This window comes from Monodon monoceros, unplaced genomic scaffold (assembly GCF_005190385.1).
Source record: "Monodon monoceros isolate NGI ecotype Baffin Bay Population unplaced genomic scaffold, NGI_Narwhal_1 Super_Scaffold_8, whole genome shotgun sequence".
NCBI classification, from domain to species: domain Eukaryota; kingdom Metazoa; phylum Chordata; class Mammalia; order Artiodactyla; family Monodontidae; genus Monodon; species Monodon monoceros.
The window spans coordinates 56,724,874-56,739,757 of NW_021703785.1; positions in this window are offsets into that span (position 1 = coordinate 56,724,874).

The window sequence follows — 14,884 nt, forward strand, 5'->3', positions numbered from 1 at the left end:
AAGTGTCACCAAGGTGAAGTGACCCAACTAGGCAGGTAGTAAACAGAAGAGAGACAAATTGACCAGGCAACAGCCCAATCATTGTGTGAAGCCAAATCTGGTTGACTAAAATACATTGCATACCTATAAATTACCTTCTTTATGGTTTACTCATAATTTGGCAATGTGGCTTTGCCCAATAAGCATCCAACTAACAGAGTTGTGCTGAAGACCACTTGGGGGGTGGGGAGCAGTACCATGGAGAAAGAGCGGGAAAGGTGGTCTTCCCAAGGTCTCACCTTTTAGAGAAGAGCCTGTAGTTCTTTCTCACCATCCGTGGCAGGCACTAGCAGCAACAACAGGGAGCCCTCTCTTCCGTCCATTCCATCACAGTGGTTTCCTTCTTCTCTGCAGTTATGTTTAATAGGAAAACAAGATTCATCCTCCCAAACTTTGGCTTTGAGGTTGCACCAGGGTGTAACATGGGATCTCGACCACACAACGTGGGCCAGTCCACCAGGTTCACGGTGGCTGACCCTGGAGCTTTATCACAGAGCATCTTTATCAGGCTTCTCAGAGCTTCTGGTGAGGGCCAGGATAGCATTTACACATCCATTTCAGTCCACAAGGGGGAAGAAAAGGCTTTCTTCTTACCTCTCTCTCAGAGCTTTTCCTCTGCAAAGCGGTATTCCTTTCAGAATGAGGCTGCCAGCATCCTGCCAGACACAGAAAACAAAAGTCAGCCCCCAAATGAGCCAACTCCTTGGTCCCTCCCTGAAACTCTCTATAAGAGCGTTTCCCCAGTGCTCAGCACATGGGACCTCCGGTCACTCATGTTTTCTGCTTATTTTGTCTGAAACGTCGTTCTCTAATTCCCTCCTTCCTTGTGCCTGCCTAATTCCCATTCATCCAATAGGAATTAACTTGGTCACTTCCTCCAGGAAGTCTATCCTGATTGCCCCCAGGTTATACCACAAGCTACTCATATATATTGGCTCCCAGCACCCTGTACTTACCTCACTACAGCATTTATCAATCTATATCACATTTTCTCTTTTCTCCATGAGGGAACAGTCTGTGTCTGGATCATAGCTGATAACCAATATTCAATAGAATACACATTTAGGGCCTCGACAGATATTTGCGGGATGAGCTGATGTTGGAAGCCGGCAGGTGCAGAGAAGTGAAGACATCATTAAGGAGTGGAATGGTCAAGAACGCAGCTACTGGTGCCTGACGGGCCTGTGTTAGTATCCCAGTCCTGCCACTTACTAGCTAAGTGATGTTAGACTTCCCTAAACCTTAACTCCCTCATTTATAAAATAACAACCACAACAATGACAGTAAATAATAATTGTTAGCTTTGTTTTTATTACAGTACTTAACCTCAGGATTGAAATAAGGATTAAGTGAGATGTTCTTAGTGCTTACAACAGAACTCAGCACTTTCTAAAGGCTTGACAAACATTAGCAATACACCCTCCCCTCCCCCAATGCTGGCCTAGTCCTTTCTCTGCCAGGGTGGATTTTGAAGAGAAAAATCATTAATTGTTTAGAAAATCCTGAAACTCATATTTGAAGAAAACAAAATCGGATTGTTTTTCAAAGACAGCCTCCAGTCAGCCAGCAGCCGGTTAGTCATCTTTTAAAAGATGAGTAAATATCTTTTGAGCCGTCATCCGGAATGACTCACAGCCACAGAGGGTCTATTTCCAAGGGCGCACTTGAAGTGTTTCTCAAGAGCCATTTTTTACTCACAAAACTCACCATTAGGTGGCAGCCGAGCCGGGGACCCTCGGAGAGAAGAGCAGCCTGACCCTTAGAGGGCTTGCAGAGGCCGCGGTGCTTGGAAGCAAATATCTGACTCATCCAGGTAGTGTTAGCCCAGAAAACGACAAGGGCTTCTTTCAACAACGTGTAAAATATAACGTCCCTGGACCCAAAGTAGTACAACAGACACGGGAATCTTGAGTGTAATCTCCCCAGAAATAAATTCAGGCAGTTGACCAATGAAGACACAAGAGCATATAAACTATTTCAGACACATGTTACAATACTGATCCCAAGATAATTAAGTGATACTGCAAGCAGCCTCATCTAGTTGTGTGTCTCCCCTGCTTAAAAGCCTACAGTGACCCCATTGGGGTTTCTCAACCAGTGGTGGGGGTGAAGGTGGGAGACTGGCATCAGGAACTCCAGGGGAGCAGCCCTGGTTTGAGAAAGAATATCCAATATGCCTACTTTTTTCATAATACAAACACAGGAAGCAAAGCTGGATGGGGTCTATCTAGTGGCTGTATGCAGAAGACAGAGTGAAAAAGCATTGAAAAGGCATGGAATTTTTTAAAAAGGTATCAGAAGCGTGGACCCAATATTAACAACAATAATGATAATGAACATTTATTAAGTGTTTAATATGCACAGTGCTCTCTGCCTTACATGCTTTATTTCGTTTAGTCCTTACAGCCACCCAATTATTAATAGTCCCACTTGACAAAAAGAGAACTAAGGCTCAGAGAGGTTACATAATTTGTCTCCAGGCACACAGCTAGAAGCCAGAGACAGCATTCAGATCTCAGCATTCTAACTCCACAGCGCGCAGGAAGTCTGAGGTGGCCGGCAGGACTCCTGAATGCTCTGGAAGGTTCTCTCCTGCCTCTTCTCCTCCCAGGTACATCCAGACTGCTTGGTGAACAAACTGCCTGGCTGGACATTCCAGGAGCTAAGGTGTCTCCTGAGGTTACACGGAAGGGGGAGGGACGAAAGGATAAACAATTCCATCAAACAGGTGTTGGCCGCTGGCCCTCCATGACTAAGTACAAACCAAGGCATTCACTGTTCCAAGATGGAAGCCTCCACAGTTAGAACTCTCCAGCCCAAACAGGCTTCAGCTCGTGGTTGTTAGAGTACAGTACTGCTTGCCACGAAAGCTTTGGGAATCCCTCTTGTCTCTCTTCTTTCAAGGGCAGCAGGGTCCCAGCTCACCTTGCTCTCTCACGTGCCCAGGTTTTGCTCATGCCCTACCAGCCACTTGTCATCAGCTCAGACCGTGCTTCCTCTGCGGAACCCCAATGGCCACCATCCGTGTTCCATGCACGCTTACGCTCTGCTCCCAGGGGACTCTGTCACAGCTACCACCGGATCATTTCTCTTACTGCATTTTACCCGTTTGTTTGCCTCCCGCACTGGACGATGAGCTCCCTGAGGGCCCAACTTGCTCATCCTTGGCTGTGCAGTCCAGCCCAGTGCCTGGCACAAAAGAGATGCTCACCATTCCAAAATTTACTGAATGAATGAAATCTTAAATATCCTGTTTGTTCTCAGGATGGAGAGTGGAATACCTTAAAGTTTCCGGCGGTCCCCAGCCTTTTCAGCACCAGGGACCAGTTTCGTGGAAGACAATTTTTCAGGTAAGGTGGTGAGGGGATGGTGCAGGCGGTAATGCGAGCGATGGGGAGCGGCAGATGAAACTTCACTCGCTCGCCCGCTGCTCACCTCCTGCTGTGTGGCCCAGCTCCTAACAGGCCCCGGACGGTAGGGGTCTGTAGCCCCGGGAGTGGGGATGCCTGCCTTAAACCATACAACTGGCCCATATTTAAGGGCAGGAGCGGGCTCTATGCAATCCCAGTTCTTGGCCCCCAGTCTCAGCTACGTTCCAAGACGGAACGCAAGTCTGGGACGCCCTGGAGATCGCTGAAGCTGTTAAAGGGACATTTGCAATGTCCCCCACGGGGCTTCTTCAGGAGCCTGTGGGTACTTGACTGAAGACCCTCATTTGTAGCAAGGAGTGGGGGGCAGTCCCTCTGGCCCCCATCTTGATGCTCCCGCTGGTTCTCGGTGATAGCTGGGGGTTCGTCCAGGGAGGAACCCAGCTTTCAGCAAGTTGGTTTTTCTCACAATTAACTTTAGGCCGTTTGTCTTCCTTTAGGCGTGTGGCACTACCGGGCTGGAGCTCTCACCCACTGTCCTAAATCCCTTGCAGATTTAGATGTGTGCATTTTTAAACTATAGAGATGCAGTGTCAACTCACTGCTCAGAGTGTCAATTTAGTGCTCTCCATGGGGACAAAAGCACCGCAGCGAGCTTGCTGTCTCGCAAGAAATACCTTCTGAAATCACCCTCTCCTGAAAGCTCCATCTCCTGAGTTTAGAGCAAGTTTCTGGCATGCCTGCTATGAGGGCAGAATAAAATGCATATTTCCCGGTCCTGTCTTGCCAAAGATCTCAAAAATATACTGTGAATATTTTACGCTTACGGTAAAGTAGAGGGACTAATATAACAAACGTCTGTCCTCTGTCACCCGGCTTTGTCACATGTTAACATTTTGCTATATTGTTCCCAGATTATTTTTCTTAAGAAGTAAATTACAGATACGGTTGAAGATTCCTTGGGGGCAGGGGCTCCACAATCTCATTCCTCTCTCTCTTCACTATCTTGAATTTTTATGTTTATCATCTTCAATATTCTTAAACATTGACTACATATGTATGAATCCATAATCAAGACTTAGTGTTGTTTTGAACTATTTTGGCAGTATAAAAATGATATACTACGACACTGATCATTCTGTAAATTGCTTTCTTCGCTCAATAATATTATTTTTGAGATTTTAAAATATTGATACGTGTAGGACTAGCTCTTTGACTCTAACTACTGAATTGTAAGAATAATTGGAATTGGTGGGTCATAGGTTATAGACACCTTTAACTTTACTAGATATTGCCAAATCATTCTCTAAAATGGTTGTATTGATTTACAGTGCCAATCACAATAACAAAGTTTCCATTTCTTCATGCCCTTACCAACCCTTTTTGGGGAAAACTTCCCTTGCTTTATTTATCTGTCCCTAAGCCAATATCACACTATCTTAGTTTAGGTACATCTTTGCAATAAGTGTTGTTATCTGGTAAAAGAGGTCTGTTTCACCTGCTGGTCCCAAGAGGAGGATGAAAGACAGGTGAGGCAGAGCCTAACTTCCTCAGCTGTGCCTTAGCTGACCTCTGTCTCCTACTCACAGACACACACTGGCTAAATAAATGCTTATTGATGAGTGCTACCGAGATTTTGTGGTTGTTTGTCATTTAGCATCAGAAGAATGTTGCAAAGATGAAATGAACAATGAACTTTGAAGTGCTTGGTACAAAGTAAGCCCTCTATAAATATAAGCTATAATATTATTCAATCTCAGTTAATGTCAGTGAATTAGCTGACTCACTCAAGTTGGAGACCTGGGGCTCATCAATGATTCCTATACTGTCCCTTCACATGCAGTTACCAAGTCCACTGATTCTACTTCCTTGGTATTTCTCACACTGGTTACTTCTCCCTTTCCTTGCTGCCATGCGCTGGTTCAGGTCCTCATTGCTGCTTATATGGATTACTGGGCTCCCAACAGCCCCTCTTGTCCTTCCGATTCTTTCTCCATGGTACTGCCAGAATGATATTTCTAAGATAAATTTTAATCATGACAGTCCTCGGTGCCTTCAGAATGAGACACTTACTAGCTGTGTGACTGTGAGTAAGCTACTTAACACCTCATGTCTTTGTTTCCTGATCTGTAAAATGGGGATCATTATAGTACCTCTTATAGCTGTTGCAAACATATGATCTAATTCATGTGTAGTGCATGGTGCGTGATAAGCACTCAGAAAATATTAGTTTTTCATTTTCGTTCTTTGATACCTGTAATGGTTCTGTGAGGCTGGTTTTGTCTCCAGAATCTTCATTACTTTCCTTCTTGTTAATAGTATCTTAAGTCCCAGCCATGAGGTTTGAGTTGGATTGACCCCATCCCAACTCTAGAGGTGAGTCCCAATTGACTTAAGCCAATCAGAGTATCCTGTCACCTTAAGCCAAGTCAGACCAATGAAAGCCAAAAAGGTTTAATTCCAGTGATTCAGTTTGCATTACTGAAAAGTGGACTCTCCTTTCCTGGAGATCCTGGACAAGACTACTTGCAGCCCCAGGAGCTACAGGCTGCCACTGTCGGAACACAAGTAAAAAGCTAGCTTTATGAGGAAGCAACTCTACAGAGGGCAAACTGGAGGCTTGGAATGAAACATGATTGAGCTGCTGATTCAAGCCTCACCTGAAGCTAGCCCTCTGTCTTGACTTTTCATGAGCCCGTGAGTTTGATTTATTGTTTAGGCCAATTTTAGATGGGTTTCCTACTACTGGCAACATAGAATCTGACATGTGGTGCCTGAAAATGGATTCTTGAGCACTCCCTCATCTTCAGGCCATATTGTTTTAGGTGACGCTGACTCTGAGGTCCATACTTGCTGTGGTGGATTGAATGGTGGCTCCCCAAAAGAAATGTCCATCTGGAGCCTGTGAATGTGACCTTATTTGGAAAAAGGGTCTTTGCCGATGTAATTAAATTAAGGATGTCAAAATGAGATATACTGAATTAGCAGGGTGGGTCCTAAATCCAATGACAAGTGTCTTTATAAGAGACAGAAGAGGACACGACATGGACAGAAAAGAAGGGAAGGCCATGTGAAGGCAGAAGCAAATTTTGGAGCGATGCAGCCACAAGCCAATGACTGCCTGGAACCACTAGAGGCTGCAAGAAGCAAGGAAGGACTCTCCCCTAGAGTCTTCATCACTAGAGCCTAGGGGCACTTTGATTTTGGGCTTCTAGCCTCCAGAACTGTGACAGGATCAATTCCTATTGTTTTAAGCCATCAAGTTTGTGGTAATTTGTTAATTAGGAAACTGCTACACTTTAGGTGGGCAATTTGCACATCCAGAACTGCCACAATGAGGGGAACCTCATCTCCAGGAATTTCTACCCTATATAGGAGAAGTTCCCTGAGTATATTTATTCACATCCTCGTCTTCACTATGGTTCTTCCGACTATATAACACAAGATTACTTTCCATATCCATACCCTGAAATTTTATCTAGGTCTTCCCCCCCCTTTTCTATCAAAATTTAAATCAAAGTAGGGTGGCCATATGTGCCACTCTGCCTGGAACTGTTCCAGTTTATACGTCCTGTCCAGTGTTATTAACAGCACCCTTTCACTCTCAAAGTGTCCTAATTTTTGTCATGTGTCTTTAAAAGCTGAGCTGGAGATGACGAAGGGAAGATGGCGGAAGAGTAAGACGAGGAGATCACCTTCCTCCCCACAGATACACCAGAAATACTTCTACACGTGGAACAACTCCTACAGAACACCTACTGAACGCTGGCAGAACACCTCAGACCTCCCAAAAGGCAAGAAACTCCCGACGTACCTGGGTAGGGCAAAAGAAAAAAGAATAAACAGAGACAAAGGGATGGGGACGGGACCTGCACCAGTGGGAGGGAGCCGTGAAGGAGGAAAGGTTCCCACACACTAGGAAGGCCCTTCGCGGGCGGAGACTGCGGGTGGCAGAGGGGGGAAGCTTCAAAGCGGGTGGCGGAGGGGGAAAGCTTCGGAGCCGCGGAGGAGAGCACAGCAACAGGGGTGCGGAGGACAAAGCGGGCAGATTCCCGCACAGAGGATCGGCCGGCCCTCACCCGACAAGCCCGAGAGGCTTGTCTGCTCGTCCGCCGGGGCGGGCGGGGCTGGGAGCTGAGGCTCGGGCTTCGGTCGGAGCGCAGGGAGAGGACTGGGGTTGGCGGCGTGAACACAGCCTGCAGGGTTTTAGTGCGCCACAGCTAGCCGGGAGGGAGTCGGGGGAAAAGTCTGGACCTGCCTAAGAGGCAAGAGACTGTTTTTGTTTTTTTAATTTTTTATGTTTATTTATTTATTTTGCGGAACGCGTTGTGGCCTCTCCCGCCGCGGAGCACAGGCTCCGGACGCGCAGGCTCAGCAGCCATGGCTCACGGGCCCAGCCGCTCCGCGGCACGTGGGCTCCTCCCAGACCGGGGCACGAACCCGCGTTCCCTGCATCAGCAGGCGGACGCCCAACCACTGCGCCACCAGGGAAGCCCCGAGGCAAGAGGTTTTTTTCTGCCCTCTTTTGTTTCCTGGTGCGCGAGGAGAGGGGATTAACAGCCCTGCTTAAAGGTGCTCCAGAGACGGGCGCGAGCCGCGGCTAAAAGCGCGGACCCCAGAGACGGGCATGAGACGCTAAGGCTGCTGCTGCCGCCACTAAGAAGCCTGTGTGCGAGCACAGGTCACTATCCACACCCCGCTTCCGGGGAGCCTGTGCAGCCCGCCACTGCCAGGGTCCTGGGATCCAGGGACAACTTCCGCGGGAGAACGCACGGCGCGCCTCAGGCTGCTGCAACATCAAGCCGGCCTCTGCCGTCACAGGCTCCACCCGCACCCCGTGCCCCTCCCTCCCCCCGGCCTGAGTGAGCCAGAGCCCCCGAATCAGCGGCTCCTTTAACCCCGTCCTGTCTGAGCAAAGAACAGACGCCCTCCGGCGACCGACACGCAGAGGCGGGGCCAAATCCAAAACTGAGCCCCTGGGAGCTGTGAGAACAAAGAAGAGAAAGGGAAATCTCTCCCAGCAGCCTCAGAAGCAGCGGATTAAAGCTCCACAATCAACTTGATGTACATGCAGATCTGTGGAATACCTGAATAGACAACGAGTCATCCCAAATTGAGGAGGTGGACTTTAAGAGCAAGATTTATGATTTTTTTCCCTTTTCCTCTTTTTGTGAGTGTGTATGTGTATGCTTCTGTGTGAGATTTTGTCTGTATAGCTTTGCTTCCACCAATTGTCCTAGGGTTCTATCCCTCCGTTTTTTTTTAAATTTTTTTTCTTAATAGTTAATTTTTATTTTAATAAGTTTATTATATTTTATCTTTATTTTATTTTACTCTATGTTCTTTCTTTTTTCCTTCTTTCCCTCCTTCCTTCCTTCCTTCCTCCCTCCCTCCCTCCCTTCTTTCCTTCCTTCCTTCTTCTTTCTTTCTTTCTTTCTACTTCTACTAATTCTTTCTTTCTACTTTTTCTCCCTTTTATTCTGAGCCGTGTGGATGAAAGGCTCTTGGTGCTGCAGCCAGGAGTCAGTGCTGTGCCTCTGAGGTGGGAGAGCCAACTTCAGGACACTGGTCCACAAGAGACCTCCCAGCTCCACATAATATGAAACAGCGAAAGTCTCCCAGACATCTCTGTCTCAACACCAGCACCCAGCTTCACTCAACGACCAGCAAGCTACAGTGCTGGACACCGTATGCCAAACAACTAGCAAGACAGGAACGCAACCCCACCCATTAGCAGAAAGGCTACCTAAAATCATAATAAGTCCACAGACACCCCAAAAAGCACCACCAGACGTGGACCTGCCCACCAGAAAGACAAGATCCAGCCTCATCCATCAGAACACAGGCACTAGTCCCCTCCACCAGGAAGCCTACACAACCCACTGAACCAACCTTAGCCACTGGGGACAGACACCAAAAACAACGGGAACTACGAACCTGCAGCCTGCAAAAAGGAGACCCCAAACACAGTGAGATAAGCAAAATGAGAAGACAGAAAAACACAACGCAGATGAAGGAGCAAGATAAAAACCCACCAGACCTAAAAAATGAAGATGAAATAGGCAGTCTACCTGAAAAAGAATTCAGAATAATGATAGTAAAGATGACCCAAAATCTTGGAAAGAGAATAGACAAAATGCAAGAAACATTTAACAAGGACCAAAAAGAACTAAAGATGAAACAAACAATGATGAACAACACAATAAATGAAATGAAAAATACTCTAGATGTGATCAATAGCAGAATAACTGAGGCAGAAGAACGGATAAGTGACCTGGAAGATAAAATAGTGGAAATAACTACTGCAGAGCAGAATAAAGAAAAAAGAATGAAAAGAACTGAGGACAGTCTCAGAGACCTCTGGGACAACATTAAACACACCAACATTCGAATTATAGGGGTTCCAGAAGAAGAAGAGAAAAAGAAAGGGACTGAGAAAATATTTGAAGAGATTATAGTTGAAAACTTCCCTAATATGGGAAAGGAAATAGTTAATCAAGTCCAGGAAGCACAGAGAGTCCCACACAGGATAAATCCAAGGAGAAATACGCCAAGACACATATTAATCAAACTGTCAAAAATTAAAAACAAAGAAAACATATTAAAAGCAGCAAGGGAAAAACAACAAATAACACACAAGGGAATCCCCATAAGGTTAACAGCTGTTCTTTCAGCAGAAACACTGCAAGCCAGAAGGGACGGGCAGGACATATTTAAAGTGATGAAGGAGAAAAACCTGCAACCAAGATTACTCTACCCAGCAAGGATCTCATTCAGATTTGATGGAGAAATTAAAACCTTTACAGACAAGCAAAAGCTGAGAGAGTTCAGCACCACCAAACCAGCTTTACAACAAATGCTAAAGGAACTTCTCTAGGCAAGAAACACAAGAGAAGGAAAAGACCTACAATAACGAACCCAAAACAATTAAGAAAATGGGAATAGGAACATACATATCGATAATTACCTTAAATGTAAATGGACTAAATGCTCCCACCAAAAGACACAGATTGGCTGAATGGATACAAAAACAAGACCCATATATTTGCTGTCTACAAGGGACCCACTTCAGACCTAGAGACACATACAGACTGAAAGTGAGGGGATGGAAAAAGATATTTCATGCAAATGGAAACCAAAAGAAAGCTGGAGTAGCAATTCTCATATCAGACAAAATAGACTTTAAAATCAAGACTATTAGAAGAGACAAAGAAGGACACTACATAATGATCAGGGGATCGATCCAAGAAGAAGATATAACAATTGTAAATATTTATGCACCCAACATAGGAACACCTCAATACATAAGGCAAATACTAACAGCCATAAAAGGGGAAATCGACAGTAACACATCCATAGTAGGGGACTTTAACACCCCACTTTCACCAATGGACAGATCATCCAAAATGAAAATAAATAAGGAGACACAAGCTTTAAATGATACATTAAACAAGATGGGCTTAATTGATATTTATAGGAAATTCCATCCAAAAACAACAGAATACACATTTTTCTCAAGTGCTCATGGAACATTCTCCAGGATAGATCATACCTTGGGTCACAAATCAAGCCTTGGTAAATTTAAGAAAATTGAAATTGTATCAAGTATCTTTTCCAACCACAACGCTGTGAGACTAGATATCAATTACAGGAAGAGATCTGTAAAAAATACAAACACATGGAGGCTAAACAGTACACTACTTAATAACGAAGTAAGCACTGAAGAAATCAAAGAGGAAATCAAAATATACCTAGAAACAAATGACAGTGGAGACACGATGACCCAAAACCTATGGGATGCAGCAAAAGCAGTTCTAAGAGGGAAGTTTATAGCAATACAGTCCTACCTCAAGAAACAGGAAACATCTCGAATAAACAACCTAACCTTGCACCTAAAGCAATTAGAGAAAGAAGAACAAAAAAACCCCAAAGTTAGCCGAAGGAAAGAAATCGTAAAAATCAGATCAGAAATAAATGAAAAAGAAATGAAGGAAACGATAGCAAAGATCAATAAAACTAAAAGCTGGTTCTTTGAGAAGATAAACAAAATTGATAAACCATTAGCCAAACTCATCAAGAAAAAAAGGGAGAAGACTCAAATCAATAGAATTAGAAATGAAAAAGGAGAAGTAACAACTGACACTGCAGAAATACAAAAGGTCATGAGAGATTACTACAAGCAACACTATGCCAATAAAATGGACAACCTGGAGGAAATGGACAAATTCTTAGAAATGCACAACCTGCCAAGATTGAATCAGGAAGAAATGGAAAATATGGACAGACCAATCACAAGCACTGAAATTGAAACTGTGATTACAAATCTTCCAACAAACAAAAGCCCAGGACCAGATGGCTTCACAGGCGAATTCTATCAAACATTTAGAGAAGAGCTAACACCTATCCTTCTCAAACTCTTCCAAAATATAGCAGAGGGAGAAACACTCCCAAACTCATTCTACGAGGCCACCATCACCCTGATACCAAAACCAGACAAGGATGTCACAAAGAAAACTACAGGCCAATATCACTGATGAACACAGATGCAAAAATCCTCAACAAAATACTAGCAAACAGAATGCAACAGCACATTAAAACGATCATACACCATGATCAAGTGGGGTTTATCCCAGGAATGCAAGGATTCTTCAATATATGCAAATCAATCAATGTGCTAAGCCATACTAACACATTGAAGGAGGAAATCCATATGATCATCTCAATAGATGCAGAGAAAGCTTTTGACAAAATTCAACACCCATTTATGATAAAAACCCTGCAGAAAGTGGGCATAGATGGAACCTACCTCAACATGATAAAGGCCATATACAACAAACCCACAGCAAACATCATTCTCAATGGTGAAAAACTGAAAGCATTTCCACTAAGATCAGGAACAAGACAAGGTTGCCCACTCTCACCACTCTTATTCAACATAGTTTTGGAAGTTTTAGCCACAGAAATCAGAGAAGAAAAGGAAATAAAAGGAATCCAAATTGGAAAAGAAGCAGTAAAGCTGTCACTGTTTGCAGATGACATGATACTATACATAGAGAATCCTAAAGATGCTACCAGAAAACTACTAGAGCTAATCAATGAATTTGGTAAAGTAGCAGGATACAAAATTAATACACAGAAATCTCTGGCATTCCTATACACTAATGATGAAAAATCTGAAAGTGAAATCAAGAAAACACTCCCATTTACCACTGCAACAAAAAGAATAAAATATCTAGGAATAAACCTACCTATGGAGACAAAAGACCTGTATGCAGAAAATTATAAGACACTGCTGAAAGAAATTAAAGGTGATACGAATAGATGGAGTGATATACCATGTTCTTGGATTGGAAGAATCAACATTGTGAAAATGACTCTATTACCCAAAGCAATCTACAGATTCAATGCAATCCCTATCAAAATACCACTGGCATTTTTCACAGAACTAGAACAAAAAATTTCACAATTTGTATGGAAACACAAAAGACCCCGAATAGCCAAAGCAATCTTGAGAGCGAAAAATGGAGCTGGAGGAATCAGGCTCCCTGACTTCAGGCTATACTACAAAGCTACAGTAATCAAGACAGTATGGTACTGACACAAAAACAGAAATATAGATCAATGGAACAGGATAGAAAGCCCAGAGATAAACCCACGCACATATGGTCACATTATCTTTGGTAAAGGAGGCAGGAATGTACAGTGGAGAAAGGGCAGCCTCTTCAATAAGTGGTGCTGGGAAAACTGGACAGGTACATGTAAAAGTATGAGATTAGATCACTCCCTAACACCATACACAAAAATAAGCTCAAAATGGATTAAAGACCTAAATGTAAGGCCAGAAACTATCAAACTCTTAGAGGAAAACATAGGCAGAACACTCTAGGACATAAATCACAGCAAGATCCTTTTTGACCCACCTCCTAGAGAAATGGAAATAAAAACAAAAATAAACAAATGGGACCTAATGAAACCTCAAAGCTTTTGCACAGCAAAGGAAACCATAAACAAGACCAAAAGACAACCCTCAGAATGGGAGAAAATATTTGCAAATGAAGCAGCTGACAAAGGATTAATCTCCAAAATTTACAAGCAGCTCATGCAGCTCAATAACAAAACAAACAACCCAATCCAAAAATGGGCAGAAGACCTAAATAGACATTTCTCCAAAGAAGATATACAGACTGCCAACAAACATATGAAAGAATGCTCAACATCATTAATCATTAGAGAAATGCAAATCAAAACTACAATGAGATATCATCTCACACCAGTCAGAATGGCCATCATCAAAAAATCTAGAAACAATAAATGCTGGAGAGGGTGTGGAGAAAAGGGAACACTCTTGCACTGCTTGTGGGAATGTCAATTGGTACAGCCACTATGGAGAACAGTATGGAGGTTCCTTAAAAAACTACAAATAGAACTACCATATGACCCAGCAATCCCACTACTGGGCATATACCCTGAGAAAACCGTAATTCAAAAAGAGTCATGTACCAAAATGTTCATTGCAGCTCTATTTACAATAGCCCGGAGATGGAAACAACCTAAGTGTCCATCATCGGATGAATGGATAAAGAAGATGTGGCACATATATACAAAAGAATATTACTCAGCCATAAAAAGAAACGAAATTGAGCTATTTGTAATGAAGTGGATAGACCTAGAGTCTGTCATACAGAGCGAAGTAAGTCAGAAAGAGAAAGACATGTACTGTATGCTAACATATATATATGGAATTTAAGAAAAAAATGTCATGAAGAACCTAGGGGTAAGACAGGAATAAACACACAGACTTACTAGAGAATGGACTTGACGATATGGGGAGGGGAAAGGTAGCTGTGACAAAGCGAGAGAGGCATGTACATATATACACTTCCAAATGTAAGGCAGATAGCTAGCGGGAAGCAGCCGCATAACACAGGGAGATCAGCTTGGTGCTTTGTGCCGGCCTAGAGGGGTGGGATAGGGAGGGGGGGGGGGGAGGGAGACGTAATAGGGAAGAGATATGGGAACATATGTATATGTATAACTGATTCACTTTGTTATAAAGCAGAAACGAACACACCATTGTAAAGCAATTATACTCCAATAAAGATGTAAAAAAAAAAAAACGCTGAGCTGGATATATTAAATTCCTTTCTTAGGGATTTGAGATTCGGAAATGGAGAGACTTGGGTGATTAGGAACATAGCTATAGTGAAAGAGCACGAGGCAGCCTTCAAGACTTGAGTAACAATCTGTTTGTCCCCGAAGGAAAGGGATGCAAGGACTGTCAGTACACCGCAGGCTTACACATCTGGAGTTGCGCTCTAGGGGGCGCCATTCACACAGAACGCCTGGTGACTGATGCTCCCTGAAGCTGTGCAGTGCGGTAGCCTTGGTTGTTTTGCTTCCTGGCATTTCTGTTACAGTTCCGGTTGTTATATATTTCTATCAGTGGTTCTCAAACACTGCTGTGTATTAGAATTACC